Source organism: Cervus canadensis, chromosome 12 (genome assembly GCF_019320065.1).
Source record: "Cervus canadensis isolate Bull #8, Minnesota chromosome 12, ASM1932006v1, whole genome shotgun sequence".
Classification (NCBI taxonomy): domain Eukaryota; kingdom Metazoa; phylum Chordata; class Mammalia; order Artiodactyla; family Cervidae; genus Cervus; species Cervus canadensis.
The window spans coordinates 15,400,722-15,415,393 of NC_057397.1; the positions used below are offsets into that span (position 1 = coordinate 15,400,722).

Here is a 14,672-nt window from a genome sequence, read left to right on the forward strand (position 1 = left end):
TACGAAATGTGCAGGATATTGTACAATTCAAGATTACTCAGCATATGAAGACCCAGGAAATCTTCAATCCACTAAGAAAAGACCATCAACAGACAGCGACCTCAAGATGACACAGGGTTATGAGCTACATTGGGTGCCCCCCAAATTCATGCATTGAAACCCCAACAACCAGGACCTCTGGATGTGACTACATTTGGAGATAGAGTCCTTAAAAAGGAGATTAAGTTAAAATAAGCCATTGGGGTTGGCTCTAATTCAATCTACTCAGTGTCCTTATAAGAAGAGAAAATTCACACACACACAGAGACACCAGGGATGCCCATGTACCATGTGAAAGACCACGTAAGACAGCAGGAAAGCAGCTGTCTGTAAGTCAGGGAGACACCAAACCTTCCAGCTAGTGCCTTAACCTTGGACGTCCAGCAACCAGAAGTTCGAGAAAATTAAGTTCTATTGTTTAAACCACCCAGTCTACAGTACTCTGTTAGGGCAAACTGAGCAAAGTAACACACACTGATATAATTTTCTGGCAAAGACTTTTTAAAAATGCCACAACAAGCAATAGGAAATATTCTTAAAAAGACTGGAAAAATAGGAAATCTCAGCAGAGAAATAAAAAAGACCGGAATGGAAATTTTAGAAATACAAGGTATAATAACCATATATACATATATGTATATATAGATATATACACACCAGATGGACACTGAGATGACAGAGAAAATAGTCAGTGAACCTAAAAATAGATCAACAGAACTCATCCACTCTAAACAACAAAGAGAAAGGAGATTGAACAAAAGTTAACCAAGTCACAGGGACCTGTGAGGCAAAAATAAAAGTAAAAAGTAAAAATCCTAAAATTAAGGTCACTTGAGTCCCAAAATTAGAAGAGAAGGAGGATGGTGCTAAAAATACTGGGGGAAATAATGGCTTAAAAAATCCCCAAGTCTTTAGCAAAATACTTAAACCTACAGATTCAAGAAATTAAGCAAAACTCTTACAGGGGAAACTCAAAGAAATCCACACATAGGCCAGTGGGTAGTGGAGACCAGAGGGCTAAGGAATACAGACAGAAGGGAGCATGAATTTTGAACTGGGTATATGTGAAGCCAGACTGTTTTCATATTCAGAGTCACAGCCCGGAGACTCCTCAGCAGTCCTGCTGATAAACACACCCTAAGTGCCAGCAAAGAATCCAAAGAACTGAACAACCCCTTGAAGGCAAAGCAGAGCATGTTAACTAAAAGTAGTGACACCACAATTACAGGCAAAGGTTTGCTGGGCAGAAGGGGGGTGCCTGTGAAACGCCGCAGGGCATCGAGACAGTGAGGAGCAAGTTCCACCGATTAATGAAGTGCTTCTGAGCAGGAGTTTTGCCTAGAAGGTTTCTGAAAAAAGCCATGGCTGCACCAGCTAAGGCCCCTGGGAACTGGGAACAAACTCTCTCTCTCGCAGTGGGGACACGAGAAACCCAGCATCGCCATGGCTACCAGCAAGAGCCTCTCTCAAAGCCTTTCAGGAATCTCTACTATTTGTGGAAACTGGGGAGCATTCCCCAAAGGCCAGCATCCCTCTGCTCTCCAACACTTCCGGTGGTTGCCTCTCTTAACCGTCCCTCACTCCAGTTGAAAAGCAAGAGGGCGCGCTTACACTCCACTCATGCTTGAGACCCTTGGTGACACTCATCTGGAATGCCTCCATCAGACACCCTGCTGGAAAGGTGATACCAGCATTTTCACTTTGCCAGAAATCCGTATATTCACAGATCCCGATCTGGAACCTTGTTAGCATGCTCTTAAATTCCTTACACGATTGGAGGGAAAAAAATAGATCCTCAGTGATGTGACCGATGTACCAGTTAAAGGACGCAAGCCTTTATTCTTTAGCTTTCTGTGTTCTTTTCCCAACACAACTGCAAACAGAGGTGAGTGACAAATAATGTAATCTCTGTTGTATGTTGGCCACAAAGAACACTCAGAAAGCTTCCTGTGGGGGCCAATGGTGGATGTTAATCTGAATTTTTCCAAAGAAAATAAGGAAAACATGTAGATTGGTTTAATAAGCTAAAGTTTTGGAGAATAATAGAAATTGATTTTTAAATTAGCTTAAGTTCTTATTATAAATCCAGACTCTCTCAATCAACTAACAAAACAAATATTTTAAAAAAAAATCCAGAAAGAGAGCATGTGAGGTTTTCTGTTCGATGGTTCCTCCCAACATTGCACATCTATTTGTCTTTTCTGGTCAGTATATCTCCATTATTCCAGAAAGGATCTCAATTCACTTTTAGAATGATGTCTCTTAAAATTGCCCCTTCTGCAACCTCTGGCCAAATATGAGGCTCCGTTGGGAACCACCAGTGATCATATCCCAATTGCTTAACCCCGGGGTTAGCATCTGACCCATAGCAGGCCAATCAAAGTTCTTCCAGTGATTTTCAGAATATAATTAAAGAGGAAACATCTGTTCCCTTTGAGTGGGAAGCTGAGGAAGTGATCCCTGGACTCCAGATATGGGCAAGTGCTTTGTGTAAAGGAATGAAGGTGACCTGCAGAGAAAGGCAAAGACACGATAAGGAGACATTCTGGTCCTTGGTCTAGGGTATATTTGGTAGATTGATACATAATGGCCCCCAATAAGCCATGCCTCCTGGGACACACAGCCTTGCACAGTCCCTTTCTGCATTAACTTATTTGGGTCTTGGCCAAGTGACTTGCTTTGGCCATAGGCCATCAGCAAACGCAATGCAAGCACAGGTTTGAAAAGCACTCGCACACTGGGACCTACACTTTCTCTCGCTGCTTTCAGAACTTGGTCTCCAGCCTGGGGAGATAGATGACCCAGCCAAAAGGCAGCAACAGTTGCCAGACATGAAAAAGATCATCATAAACCATTTGGTCCCAGTCACGCCATGATGGAAGGCAAAAGAAAAAGCCCAGGTATCCCAAACATCCCAGCCATCTAGCTAAGGTCACAGCAGTAATACTACGCCCAGGTGATACCACATGGAGCAGAGACGAGTTTCCCAGACGAACCCAGCCCAAGTCACCAATCCACAGATTCATCATCAAGTAAATATTTGTCTGAATTTAAACTAAAAGTCACTAGGTTTTGAAGTGGCTTGTTATGAAGACAAAGCTGGCTCATACAGCCTTCTTGAAGGTACTCTATCCTTGCCTTTCTCATAAAGGCAATATATTCCCCATTTTGTCCAATTTGCTGTGTAGGAATAAGTGCCTTCCTAATGGCCAATCACTCCTTTTCCTTTGACTACAAAATCTTCATTTTGTGTAGGGAAGCAATGTACCTAAGTAACTACTCACTCCATCCACTTCTCTTTCTGTAGATATGATCACATGACACAGTTGAAGCCTTAGAGAAGGATATGAACAATGAGACAGACCATACCTCTTCCACTTTCTCCCTTCTTTCTTACTAGTACACAGAAGTGATGACTGGGGTTGCAGCAGCCACTTTGATTGAATGAAGGGGGGAAAATGAGTAAATGAGCCATGAGTAAAATATAAAAGAGACATCAGATCTGACATTATTGAGCTTCTAAAACAACGCCAGTGACCATCTAACTCCAAAAGTGTTACTGTAACAGGAGGGAAAGTGGCAGAGCACAGTTTCTCAAAGAATGACACACCAGGGGCACAACATAAACCAACTAGAATTAAATTGAACCAAGACGGCAGGCAAGACTAGACCTTGATCCTCAATCAGCAAGTGAAATGACACATCCAGAGGTGCCCTGACAGTTCCAAGGCAGTGTTAAAAGACCAAAGGGTGGGTGGTGGCCCAAATCCTGGAAATCTCCACACCTTCCCAAAAACAGTTGGAATAATCCTCCCACTCATTACCATGTGAAATTACCCAGCCTATAAAAACCATTCTGTCTGTGGAGTGTGTTTCTCTCTAAATCTGAATAAATCCACTTCTTACCTATCACTTTGTCTCTCACTGAATTCTTTCTGTGATGAGACATCAAGAACCTGAGCTTCATTAGATCCAGAAACCAAGTACCATGGGTTGTGACTGGATTTGAGTTCCAGCCATGTGGGTTCGAGTTCAAAACTGGGTTTTGGCTGGCTTCAAGTCCCAGGATATGGGTTCAAGTCCCAATCTGTGGTAAATGGTTTCATTACTGTACAACATAATCAGAAACTTGGTTCCAAGACCACTGTGTAGAGTGAGTTTCAGTTATACAAAGCCAAACACAGTGATTTAAGTTAGACTTTTGTCACTTGTGGCCAGAAGCGTCCTGACTAGTGATTGGGCTTTTCCTCTGGGGAGTCCTCTGGCTGCTTCTGAACTCCACACCTTAAGGTGCCTGACCCCCCTTTACTCTCTGATTTGCCGGCAGACACAAAGTCATTTTCATTTTCCTTCTTAAAATACATGAGATAGTGGATGCTTCCAAAAAGTATTTTATTAAAGTCCAAATAAATAAATAAAACACACATACAAGAAACACAAAGAGCGTGTAATTGCCGTGTTCCCATACGTGATCCTAAAACCGCCAAAAAAAGCTCAAAAGCCCCTAATCTCTTTACTTTATGGCACTAGCTCTCAAAGTGGAGGCCCAGACCAAAGCATCAGTATCTCTGGAGAACTTGTTAGAAATGTGAATTCCCAGGCCGGCCCAAACCTACTGAATCCAAACCATGGTGGTGGGGTATTTTGCCAAAAGTTTTCACTTTCTTCTCAGGTTCAAAGGATTTGTTAACAAAATAAGCCACTCATTCTATACAAATAAATAATACAAATATTTATTAGAGAATTATAGAGCTTACTTTCAATATACTAACATTAAAAGAAGATAGAAATAGAAACAGCCGAGGATACATCACCAAATTGGTTTCGACATCCAGACTTAAACAGCGCTGGGAAGTCCTGTGTCACAGCACATTTGGAGTACCAATTGGGAAAAGGTCCCAGGCAGCGAGCCTGCTCAGTGGGTGAGACTTCCAAGACTGTAGTTCAGGGGTTCCTGCTTATGATCCCAGGACCCAAACTGATATCATCAATCTGTGAGCAAATTGTAAGCCTGGGTTCATGTTAATGCTGTTTGTCTTGTACAACTTCGAATGTTGTCAAGACTGGGGCTTGGTTGGCCAGCCCCCCTCCAGGGGCTCAACAATCTCAAGATTCATCCCCCATCTTATCTATGCGGCTGCAAGTCTTGCGCTCACAGCAAGCAGTCACTCACAGTCAGGGCAGTGTCCAGGCAGGTTAGAAGCAAGTTCAGAGGCCTGTTTTGCTTTGTCTCTGAAGCCTAAACAGGACTATCTGCTTCACTTCCCTAACATGGGGGTTAGCAATAAGTGCTTTAAAAAGCTCTGCAGGAGATTCTGATGTAGCCATTGTCTGACAGCCACTACCTTAGAATAATTATTTGCCAGTTTCTTGTGACTAAGCCAGCCCTGGCTTCTTTTCTTCCAGGCAGCATTAGGTAGAGCCCCGGGTTTGGAATCAGAGTCCTTGGTGCCATATTGTGACCTCAGCATATCATCTGTGACATCTTGGGCCAACTGATCAACCCCTAACTCTGGGGTCCTAATTTCTGCACAGGTAAAATGGGATATTACTTGATATGATTATTTAAAGGTTAAATGAGATGAGACCAGCAAAATGACAACTCAGCTGTCCTGCTACATGCAAGTACTGAACAAAGTCAGCTAGTCCTTTTAAAGTCTGCATCTCAGTCATATGTCCATGGGTCAGTCCAGAGACAAATTTCTGGAGTGTATAGTCATCTTATCTTAAAAAAAAAAAAGAAAGTTCTCTAAATTGAGTTCAAATCTCCTAATACTCCTAGATACTCCCACTTCAGTCAGGTATCAAGATGAAGAGTCCAGTTTATTTCTTAACCAATTTATTGGAATTACTGACACATCACTCCCAGGCCTTTCCTGGCTGAGGCTGGAGGAATTTTCCTCCTCTGGAGTATTTCCATCCTCCCCACCTCCAATGGTCTTCCATCAATCTGCTTCTCTCCCCTGAACTATAAACAGCCTCCAACCATATCATAAATGCTCTCAGAGTAAATCACATTCAGAATCAACCTTTCACTCACAGGAATCAATATAGAAACATCAAAGGGTAAAATGGACACAGGAACATAGTTTGTTTTTATCTTTGTTTGTTTCTATGTTTAATAGTTTATTGTTTTGAATAAAGAATCCATATCTGTGATTAAAAGGTTTAAATATTAGAAAAGAGAACGTAATGCATGGTTATTCTCTTTCCCACCTTTGGCACTTAGCTTCCTACGCAGAGGCAACCATGCTTATGAGTTTTTTAAGTAAACTTACAGATAGTCTATATGTGCAAAAACCATGGGAAAAAAATTACATATGTGTGTATGTGTGTCTGTGTATCTCATCCTTTGTTTTCCACAAAATGTAGAATATTATACACACTGTTTGTGGAACATGGAAAGCATGACCAATAAGACTAACAAGAAATCTTGATAATCTGCAAAGTACAACATAGGGGATGCCTGATAATCTGGATGATATTTCTGCAATACAAAAAAATCTTATCCTGTCTTTTGTGTCTCTGGCTGCACAGTTGCTCTTTTGATGGCTGTATCCATATGCGTGTGCACATGAGCATGCATGTATGTACACACAATGTCAAATACTTGCTCAGTAGATGCTTGCTATATGTCTGAAGACAAATCAAAATCTTTGTAGACAGGGTTTATATTTTAGACTCAAGATCAGATATTCTTTAAGTGGTCCTAAATTCAGATGATGAATGACAGCTTTTAATACTACATACATATGTGTGTATATATAATCAAATAGACAGCGTAGAGAAGTTTTCTTTTTTAAACTGTGGACTTTAGAATTAGACACACTTAAATTTGAATCTGTTATTTTCTCTTTGTCTTTTGGGCAAATTAGTTCAGCGATCTATGCTTCTATTTCCCCATCTGGAGATAATAAAAATCTCACAAAATTGTTGTAAATTAAAATCACCTATGTAAAACTCTTAGCGCATTCCTCATGCATAGCAATGGAATAAATGGGAATAAACTGAATGACTTCTAAAGACCTCCCAGATTATTTTTGGTACTTTTTAATAGAAAAAATATATCAATTTTAAAGGAAGTGTGTATCAGCTCATAGATACTATTCCACCAGGCTTTAGAAACTTACTTTTGATAAATTAGTCACTCTGATCATATAACTATGAAAACAGCATGTGTGTGTCTGAATTAGAAGCTCCCAGCCCTGCTCTACAGGAGCCATAGAGACTGGGTTACTAGTGGAGAATGAATTAGTTCCCCAAAGTGCCCGTGGGGAACAGAGGGCTTGAAAAAGGTGCTGGACCTCCCAGTGCTCGGTCCACTTTACTCTCAGTGTATTCTTTGCATTCAGTGAACACTTTGTAAGCAGTGGGGCTAGAGAATTAAGTACAAACACCTAGCCACACTGCAGCGGAGCAACAACCTTTTAACCTAAATATACTTCCCCAACTAAACTCAAAACCTTGGTGGTCCCATATGACTGAAGTCCAGGCCTTGATTATCTCTGAATCCCTAGAACAGAAATAGTTATCTGGCATGTGACCTGGGCTAACTATTTGTTAACTGTTGATGGAATAGATGAATGCCTTTTACAATAGTTATGATGGCAAATAGTGTCCTTTTTAGGTCAACAATAATCGCCTTAAGGGGCTTCCCAGGTGGGGCCAGTGGCAGAGAATACACCTACCAATGCAAGAGACGCAAAGACATGGGTTTGAGCCCTGGGTAGGGAAGATCCCTGGAGAAGGAAATGGAAACCTGCAAATGGAAACCTACTCCAGTATTCTTGCCTGGAAATTTCCATGGACAAAGGAGCCTGGTAGACTACCCCGGGCTAAAGGCCATGGGGGTAGCAAAGAATCGGACATGACTGAGCAAATACAGACAATAGCCTTTAACACTGAAGAAAGCAGCTCACTTATATGCTGCTCTGCCTCTCATCTGTGCAATCCAGGTGGAGCTGAGAGAACCCACACTGGGCCATATCAAATGACATCTGAAATGACAGGGCTCACCTCACCTGCTCTTTGGAAACAACTACTGAAAACATTCTGTGAGCATGCTTACACACACACACACACACACACTCACACACACTTTCCCCACAGAAATAGTGAGCACCTTAACTAAAAATTCATCCTCAGGATTAGGAAGAGGCATTTAGTTTCCCAAAGAGAAATAGTATTAAAAGTATTCTGATCTGGTTCTGAGAATCATACATTTATGCAAAGATTTAAATTGTGATTTCCTAAGTAATATTCCAGTAGTGATAACTATATTTAAAATTAATGAACAGAATAATGTGTTAGTCACTCAGTCATGTCCAACTCTTTGCAATGCAATGGACTGTAGCCCAACAGGCTCCTCTGTCCATGGAATTCCCCAGGTAAGAATACTGGAGTGGGTTGCCATTCCCTTCTCCAGGGGATTTTCACACCCATGGATCGAATCAAGGTCTCCTGCGTTGCAGGCAGATTCTTTACCATCTGAGCCATCAGGGCTCATGCTTGCCCACAGACTCCCCTTACTTGGCATTTAGTCTGAACATATAAAAATATACAGATTCCTAACCCTTATCTCTTGAGATCATCCTAACTCTGTCCCAGTAAGTCTCTGCCCTGGGTTTCTCTATTTTTATAAGTTCAGGGTGATTCCAGTTCCAGGTATGAGAACCACTCACTTGAATCACCCCAAACACGTTTCTGTTCCTAATGGTGAGTCAGCCAGGTGAGAAGGCTGCAACATCGGTCAGCCTACAGATCTTGAGATGCCTTGTGTGGCTCCCTGGAAAGGTACACCTGATAAGCCACCCCCCCACCTCGACTCCTTAAATGTCCATCTGAAAGCTGCAAGCCAGGTATGAGAGAATACCCATCCTAGCTATATGTCAGCTCCTCAGTCAAGAGGATACTTTTTACTGGGATTCCCCTGCACAAACTTCAAAGCTTTCCTCAGGGTCCCTGTGTGAATCTGATGAGTCCAGATGTCAGTCACCACCCAAGTTCTGTGTTTCTCCAGTCCCCAGAGCTAAGCCAATCACCTAGAGGCATCAGCTCATGGTAGAAGATTCTACCCCTTGTTCCCAGGTTCTTTCCTTATTGAAACCTCAAACCCCATTTCATCTAGACCCATGATCTGAAGTTTCTTCTTTGCAAAAATTCCTGAACCAAGAAGCAACATTGAAACTTTGTCACCTGGGTGTGTGTGAGGACTTGGGGTTAGTACAACTACAGGATGAACCAATCACCCTGTAATCTTCTTTAGCACTCCACATCAATAGGAGTAAATAATTATTTGTGCAACTTTTCTCTGATAGCACCTAACACCACTGTAATTTGATAAATACTTTGTGTGGCCTGGCATGCTGCAGTCCAGGGGTCACAAAGAGTCAGACATGATCGAGCGACTGAACTGAACTGAACTGTGTAATTCCTTACCCAATAAGTCTCCTCCAGAAAACCAGTGTTATGATCACAGAGACTTGGACTTGTTTTGCTCACTCACATCCCTGGCACCTAGCACAGAGCCTGGCACAGTGCTCAGGGAAGCCTCATTCATTAATACAGGAGAATGGGAACTATGGTTGCGCAGGATGCTAGTTTCCTGACCCTTAAGAAATTTCTCTTTCAGAATCAATTTGTGAATATATTGCTCACACCCACCATGGGAATTCTGAGTTCCTTCACCTGGGTTCAAAGAGGATTAAGTAACCATAAGATGCATAAGGAAACTCAGGAAGTTGCAGATATCCTGCCATGTTGAAGTCTCAAGTCAACAATCAACAGACACAGGCTGTCTATACTAGTTAAGGAGAAGCGTGATGGACAGCTCTACAAGACCCCCATTCTGCTTCTCTGATAACTGCCACCCTAGACACTGCAGGCAAGTATGCACTGAGATTAAATGCCCTGCTTCTGACAGAGAAGAATTATCAGAAGCCTGTATTCTGAAGGATATTGACTGGGACTTGAGAAAATAGCGGAGGAAGGGACATACAGGAGAACAGGTAAAAGGAGAGAAAAATCTTAAGGGAGAAAGAAAAGTGAGTCCACGAGTGTTTAACCAATCAATCAAGGTATATTTTTATCCTGACTTACAAAGTACTCCTTCTTCAAAGATGAAGCATCTTTCTTAAATCCTCACCTAATATTTGAGTAATACAATGGGGATGGAATCAATTTTTCATATTTTATAGAGCCAAAGAAGCTACAATGAGTTTGTAAGAATCCAGAATGATTCAAAATATCAGAGGTTTTGGAGATGGGATGGATATTCCAGAAACCTTCTCATTCAAATGCTTGACTTTGGATAACGCTTAATTTCCCCCATTTTATAGATAACACAAGCTAGTTCCAGGACTGAGATTCTGTGAGAAAGGTGTGAAGGACCTGAAAAGAGCATAACCTGGTCCACTAAACACAGTGCTTGGCAAAACTATGCTCATGACTCAGATAAGCTAGGACCTTATCCAAGTGACCCAGTGATTCCCAGACTCGTCAGAATTTATTTCAAAAACTTAATAACTTATTTCTATAAGCCAGTTTCTGTTCAAAACACTTTAATCCTCACAACAAGCTGGTGAAGTAAATACAATCAGCATTTTGATTTTACTAGTGGAAAAAAAAATACAGAGAGGTCAAGTACATTTCTTGAAACGGCACAGCTAAAATGTAGCCGACCAGTTCTTAAAGTTGGCACTCAGATAATCCAGGAGACCTCCCTTGTATGGAAGGAGGCTTTACCAATAGCCCCTTTCATACTCGCATTGCTCCAAAAGAACAGGCTGGCTTTAGCGCTTATGAGAGATTATATCAGAGACCATTTGTTTATGTTGATGACCTCTTTTTAGATCCAGAGACTCAAACCCTTAGAAATTACACTATGGACTGACTAGCTGACTCCGGGGAGGCGGCGGCGGCGAGACAGCGGGGGTGCGGCCGGGCCGGAGCCCTGCTCCGGCCCCGGCGGCGTGGCGGACAGGAGAGAGGCAGGCGAGGCCGCGTCTACCTGTGCGGCGCAGCCCCGGCATAGCCCGGGTCTGCCGGTGCCCGCCGCGCCATTGTTGGGGGAGGGGGCGGTCTCTGAGCTTGGCGGAGTCCGGGGCCGAGCGGAGGCGCCCCATGGGGAACACGTTGAGCTGTTGCGTGTGCCTCAGTGCCAACCGGCGCGTGGGGCCTGCGCCAGACTCCGAGTCTGAGGTCTACGAGGCGGCGGCCGGAGACCCGGGGGCCGTAGCACCGGCGCCGGCTGCCGTGGAACCCACCGAGTTGGATTTCCGAGCGGGTGAAGGCCACCACCTGCAGCACATCAGCGACCGGGAGATGCCCGAAGACTTAGCTTTGGAATCAAACCCTTTTGACCACCCAAGGGCAAGCACAATTTTCCTGAGCAAATCTGAAACGGACGGTATCTCCAGGGCAGCTTACTAAAAAGTATAGCTCATGCCCAACCATATTTCCAGATGACAGCACAGTCAGCCAGCCTAATCTTAGAACCACAATAAAATGGGTGAGCTTAATATATTACTGCATAAAGAACAGAGATGCCAATAGGTCCTTGGACATTTTCGATGAGAGATCACATCCACTCACACGAGAAAGGGTTCCAGAGGAGTACTTTGAGCATGATCCTGAACACAGATTCATTTATAGATTTGTTTATACTCTTTTCAGTGCCGCCCAGCTGACTACTATTAAATGTGCAATAGTGACTTTGGAATGAGACGGAATGGCACTTTGTGGAGCTCCTCCAGTTCAATATTAATGTTTCCACCAGTGTTTATGCCAGATACTACTTTGACCTTTGCTCCTTAGCAGAGGACGACAACCTGAGTTTTCCAATTGCTCCTCTTAGCACAGAAAGAGCACAGAGCCTAGAGGCCATCTCCAGACTGTGTGAAGACAAATACAAAGACTTGGGCAGAGTTGCTGTGAGAAGGTCTTTCAGCGCTGATCATTTCATTGGTATTCAGCGCTCCAATGCCATCCTCTCATGAACAGAGAGAGGTGAGGGGTTGTAACATCATGAACCCCTCGTAACAAGGACTGGAGAAATACCACCTCTCCTGCTCAGAAAGTTAGTATTTTCACCCAGAAGAAAGACACTGAATTCAAGAGACTTGCAGACAGCAAAGGTTATGGTCATAGGAAAAAACTGGACCTTGTCAAGACAACACACTCTTCTGTCCTTTTTAATGTAAACAGAGTTACAAAAACCACTCCAAAGCTAAAAGCTCCCAACCCACCCACAGATATTTGCTTACTGTGTAGGCCGATAACTGTGAACTATGTGAGGTTTTTTTAATAGTTTAAATTTTTAGACTTTAAAGACACTAACTGTATAACTTTTACTTTTTCCTATTTTTCTCACCCATATTGCTGCATATTCCTTTAGAATCAGTGCAGTATTGCCGTTCAAACACGGGACTCCTGACAACTCATATAGCCACTTAGGAACAGACTGCTGTAGCACTGTTAGGTTTTGAAGGATTCTTCCTCCCTATTTCATTGAAGCTGCTAGTCATTTTTGGCAATCAGTTTAAACCAAAAAGCTGCTGAATAACACTTGTCATTCAGTTTTTTTGCAAGCACTACTTATTAGCATATTAGCATGTTTGGGATCATAAGCAGAGAAAGTATGTTGTTACCTGCTTCTATTGGGTCCCTGCTGCGTTTCTTGTTAACTCTAATGGTGCTTCTCATTTTCTGATGATTTTCCTCTTTGTTAAATACTTGTATTAAAGGATATTTTCATAATTGCAGCCAACCTGTTAGTCCAGGAATAAGCAGATAGTGAAATAGAAGGTGTCCCAAAAGTCTTGGTGCAATTTTAAGCTTTGATACAGTGTGCTTGGACACTCCAGGACACTGCCGTGGAAGTATAAATGCTACAGACGCAAGATGTGACTTGGAAGTTTGCTTGGGTTTCTTCTAAACTCATTTGGTTTTGTGAATCTTAGATGCTGGGCTTTTGATTTGAATTTTTTGTTTCAGTCCCTCTTGAAGATGGCAAACAATAGGCTGAAGCAAAAGATTAAAATTGAGAGCTTGATGTTTGGGATTTGCAAGGCTAAATGAGTTTGGAAGAGATTCAAGTGAACTCTCGGGTGATGTTTTGTAAGTTTGTGGCATTTATATTTCTACAAGTGTGGAGGCTTCAAATTGCACAAAGACTTCAGGAGGATATCTTGTATCTTTATAGACCTGGCCTCCTCTTTTTAAAATAGTCCTTTGCCTGGCTGGGCTGTTGATCTGCTTGAGCCCGGAAGTTTCTTTTTTATAGGTTTGGTAAAGGAATTACGAACAATAGCATTAGTTATCGATAATAAACTGAAAGGAACTGGACCCTAGTAGTAGTGACAGGGAAGTAAGCGACATGAAACAGCTTTTCTGTTCTGCGTGTTAACCTGGCTGTAGGTGTGTCAGTTCAAGTTGTTACTTGAGGAAAGATAAATCTTAGGAACCCTTACCTCAGGCTTTTTAAAACACAGGGTACCACTTAGCCACCAGGAAGCCCATTAAAAGACAGGGAGGTCCAGTAATCAGTCTTTTAGGAAATTGGTAATGATGTCACCTAAACGTGAAACATTAAAAAAAAAAAGTGTTCTCAACTATGTAAAATCTTTCTCCTACCTTCTCAAACATAATCCTAGGAATTTTGCCTGTAAACAAAGCATTTCTGGGCTAGAAATACTTTCTCTCTTTATAGCAAGGCTTCACATTATATTGAGTGCCACAGGTTCCATCATTTTTAAAGGACAGAGACATAAATGATAAATAATGGATATAAAATATTACAGTCTACCACCTCAAAAAATGTTGTTTATGGAGCTTGGAGATTCAAGTATCGATTGCAGTTTTGAAAAGGATGCTACAACTTGTGTGGTTTTTCTTCCTCATGTTTATATTAAAAGAAAAGAATAAAAGTATTTTAATTAAAAAAAAAAAGAAATTACACTATGGTCATTGGGCAATTCCAATGAGAAATGTGATTGTGGGGTGTCAACCAGGACCCAAAAGAATCTGAGGGACCTCCACTATATACCTCTACCTACTCATTACGGTTTAGAAAGATGCGTCCCCAAAAGCTCAACTCCAGCCCACACGGAAGGGCCTTACCCCATAATACTCTTGAACTCCACAGCAGCCAAGTTGCCAAGGCATGACACCTGGATTCACCACTCTCAAGTAAAGTCATGGAATAAAACAGAAGATACCCGATGTACCTGAGAGCCTCTGGAAGACCTCCAATATCTATTCAGGACTACAGGTGAGGGTCATTCTGATGAATATCCAAAAGGTTAAACTCCTGGGGATAAGCTTTCTTGGGATGGCGCTTGCATTCAGTCTGGGCTACCTCGTTGCCTCTCTCTTGGTTTGTGTTAGTCAGGGAGATCCTATCCTTTTCATGTTTGCTATCGGTTCCCATAAGACCATACTCAGGACACCCCAATGTGGCTCATGTATCTCTGGGGCTGTCACTCTTATACACACTCCTGAAGTCCAGCCGCCACAGAAACCATGAACACACTCAATAAGACTAGCTGTGGTATGTTCTAAAAAGCTGACTTATATCAATAGGTCAGGACTGAGCACCAAAAACGTATTCAAAACTAATCAAATCCTGGACAAGG

General features: G+C 42.3%; 1 pseudogene; it reads left to right on the forward strand.

Moving 5' to 3' along the window:
* Window positions 1–10,905: 10,905 nt before the first annotated feature.
* LOC122451178 lies at window positions 10,906–13,757 on the forward strand (annotated as a pseudogene).
* The last annotated feature ends 915 nt before the right edge of the window (window positions 13,758–14,672 follow it).